Genomic DNA, 3,929 nt, shown 5'->3' with positions numbered 1-3,929 from the left:
AGGAGGGACTTGTATTGGTGGGGGAGGGGCTACAACAGTGGGCACTGTCTCTGCCCCTCTGTGATCAGAAGCAGTGACCAGTGACCAGAGCACAGATCACTGATGTCCTTTTTGCCCACCCAGGCTCCTGCAAGCTGTGCAGAGCTGCTCCAGGAACCATGCACAGCTGCCTGCCATGGGGTTGGGGATGGGTAGCTGCTGCTGTGCTGAGAGCTGAAACTGGCCAAAATGAACAGTCCAAGTCTTCCCCTGGACATTGCAAGCCTTCAGTAAGCTGTCCAGAGTTCCACAGTAGTTACATCAGACAGGTTTCTGCCAGTGCAGCGTTTGTCTGGGGTTGGGGGAGACAGAGTCTTAGCGCTTCCTACTGCACCGTCTTCCCAGAATCTGCCAAGAGTTTAAAAAACAGATTTCCTTGTTTTTTTTAGGAGCAGTTTTAGGCTCACAGCAAAACTGAGTGAAAGGTACAGAGATTTCCCATACATCCCCTGTCCCCATTATCAACAGAGAAATGCCTCTGGATTCTGTAAGTAAAATAAAATCATGTGTAAGAAAACATTTCTTGAGAAAAGGCCAAGTCTGGCCCTTTTAGGACCAAAGCTCGTGCACCGGGGATTCCTCAGTACCTATGAGGGAGAAGCCCTCACGGTTCCTTCTTCTGGGTGTACACGTGAAGTGCAGGAGTAACAGTAATACTGCCACCCAAAGTCATGTGTTTTCTGTCAGTGGCCCCAACAGTTTCCTACTTATCCAGGAGTCGTCTTTCATAATGACTTATCCTACTTGAAGCCTCTTTATTTAAATAGTTGCCAAGTTCTAGAGATTCTGTTGCTGTAACATCTCACCCATTGCTATACTCACTCCCACTCTTCTATTTCTTTTTCTTTCCTTTGGCCACGCCATGCGGCATGTGGGATCTTAGTTCCCTGACCAGGAATTGAACCCGTGCCCCCTGCATTGGGAGTGCGGAGTCCTAACCACTGGACTACCAGGGAAGTCCCCACTCTTCTATTTCAGACCCGTGTACGTGGATTCTTTTCTGTCGTAAGAGTCTCCTAAACAATTCTCCCCTGTGCCAGACACTCCCATCACATGGCAACTAGATGTATCATCCTAGAGCACAGCTCCAATTACCTCATGCTTCTGCTCAAAAACAGAGAAGCTCCCCTATTCCAAAATCAAAGCCTAGGAGCTGTCTGGGGCAAGTCCCCAATTTCCTGGGGTCCTTTCCCAAAGCCTGAGGTCCTAGGACTAGAGTGAGCATTTTGTTTCTGGGTGCTGTTTCCTCAAAGTGGTGCTTTCTGAGCAACTACCAGATGCAGGAGTTCTGCTTTATAACAGTCTATAAGAAGAAAATAGTAACTTTCTAGACTCTCCAACCTTCACCCCAGAAAAGCCTCTGTCCTTTTCCATTAAGTTGTTTTCTAGCGCCACCTGGTGTTAGAACTAAGCAGCAGTGGCTCTAGAGGAAAAGGAAGAACCCACTGTAAATGTTTTATCCCAAACTGAGGATCTTTAGCACCAGAAAGGAACCTTAGACATCATTTAGACAGATGCCTTGTTTTATAGATCAGTAATTTATCCAGGATTTAGAGCAAGAACTGAATCCACATTTCAGTCCCAGGCTCCTCAGTTTTCCAACACATCCCCCGACACCCTCAGCCCGCATACCTTCTTAAGCCTCAAAAGGAATTGGGCCAGAGTGATGATGCCACCTTTGGAAGAAGACAACAAAAGGATATTAACTTTTATTGATCCCTTATTATAAGTCAGTTACTGTACTGAGTACATTTATACTATCTCATTTATTCTTCACAGGTAGCCTGTTCTTATTCCTGTTTCACCGACGGACAAGGTAAGGTTCAGAGAGATTGAGTGTCTCATTACAGTTACGTTGTAGTATTTGTTCACAATTATTCACTCCCTCCTTGCCCTTGCCTTACTTCTGTGTCTGGGCCACATACACACTCACTTCCCTGCCCTCACTGACTTTGGGCTCGGCCACTTCCACCTTCTTTGGTCGATGGAACGTGAATGAACTTGATCGGTACCCATGAGAGCAGAAGTTTTAAGTTCCGTGGTGTGATTAGATGCACTTCAGCCCTGACCTCCTCTGTGGGGACAACATAACTGAGAGGGTAGCCGTCCCTCCAGCCGTGCCCCTGGAATAGGACACATGTGGAGCAGGGCCAAGCCTGTCAGTCACAACTGACCCACAGTTAGCCTGCAGCCCTTGTGAAACATGAGCAAAAAATAAATATTTGTCCTTTAAGCCAGCGTTCCCCAACTTTTTTGGCACCAGGGACTAGTTTCGTGGAAGACAGTTTTTCCACAGACCCGGGGCGGGGGTTGGTTTCAGGATGATTCAAGCCCGTTACATTTATTGTGCACTTTATTTCTATTATTATTACATTGTACTATATAATGAAATAATTATACATCTCACCATAATGCAGAATCAGTGGGAGCCCTGAGCTTGTTTTCACTTGCCACTCACTGATAGGGTTTTGATGTGAGTGTGCAAGCAATTGACTTATGATGGTCTCTGCGCAGTCAGACCTCTCTGCTCATGATAATCTGTATTTGCAGCCGCTCCCCAGCGCCAGCATCACTGCCTCAGCTCCCCCTCAGATCATCAGGCACTAGATTCTCATAAGGAGCGCGCAACCTAGATCCCCCGCATGCGCAGTTCACAGTAGGGTCCACGCTCCTGTGAGAATCTAATGCCGCTGATCTGACAGGAGGCGGAGCTCAGGTGGCAATGTGAGCGACGGGGAGCGGCTGTAAATACAGATGCAGCTTCACTCGCTCTCCTGCCGCTCACCTCCTGCTGTGCGCCCGGTTCCTAACAGGCCACCGACCAGTACCTGTTGGTGGCCCTGGGGTTGGGGACCCCTGCTTTAAGCCAGTGAGAATTTGGTGTTGTTTGTTGCTGCAACAAAGCTGACCCATACAGGATTGAACACAAGTCTGACTGACTCCAAAATCTCTCTGGAAACTGTGAAAAAGAACCCTGCTCCCAGGGTGATGTCTAATTTAACGAATTTAAGAACCTATGTGTTAGGTCTTAAGTTGCTAAGGTTCTCGCCTCCTTGGAGTCTTTGCTTAATTCTACCCTTGCACTGACACTTATCTTGAGGATCCAATTTAATTCTGCAACCTGTTTCTCCAGCTCCACCTCCTCAGTGCTTTTGATTCCCTTTACTTTGATTTACTTTTTCTTCTTTTTAAAAGCAGTTATTACCTTCCAAAATACAGTTAACTTATTTCTAATGCATACAGTTTAAATGGTGCCCAGCTGAATGTCAGGAGGGAAGGGGTTTTTTTTTGTCTGTTTATTGTCATTGTCCTTCCTTAAACAGTGCCTGGCACATAGTAGGTGCTAAAAAGTATCTGTTAAATGAATGAATGAAATAGGAAGGACACTTCTGAAATCATGGTAGCTGTTGTGTTTTACTAGCTTGACCAGTAGAGGTCATAGATGAGTTCTTTAAAGATCTCGGACCTGCAACTACTTTTATGTGTGTTTTATGTCAGGGTCTGTTCACTGTGGATGCCTCGGGGATTAGTGTGGGTTGCCACGTGGCAATGATCAATCTGATGGTGGCATTTGGCATATATCATAAAAACTGCTGAAAGTGAAAAATTGATGATGTCTCAGATTGGTTTCTCCTCCATCTATGACCTAGTCTTGGGAGCCAAGGGAAAAAAATGGCAAATAGGATGCAAGATGGAGCAGAAAGTGTCGGCTTTAAGGTTGTGTCTATTTATATAAGTTGCTTGTAAATAAAAGTTAAATTCAGTCAAACAATCAGAGAGGGTAGTAAATGCTTATTGGCAACTGCAAAGCTATTTGCCTAGATTAACAATGGAACCTTCCAAAAGTGTCTGCGTATGTGTGTTTACAGATACAGCCTAGTAATACTAGA

This window comes from Mesoplodon mirus, assembly GCF_964341445.2.
Source record: "Mesoplodon mirus genome assembly, chromosome: 1".
In the NCBI taxonomy this organism is placed as follows: domain Eukaryota; kingdom Metazoa; phylum Chordata; class Mammalia; order Artiodactyla; family Ziphiidae; genus Mesoplodon; species Mesoplodon mirus.
This window is presented reverse-complemented; position numbering follows the sequence as displayed.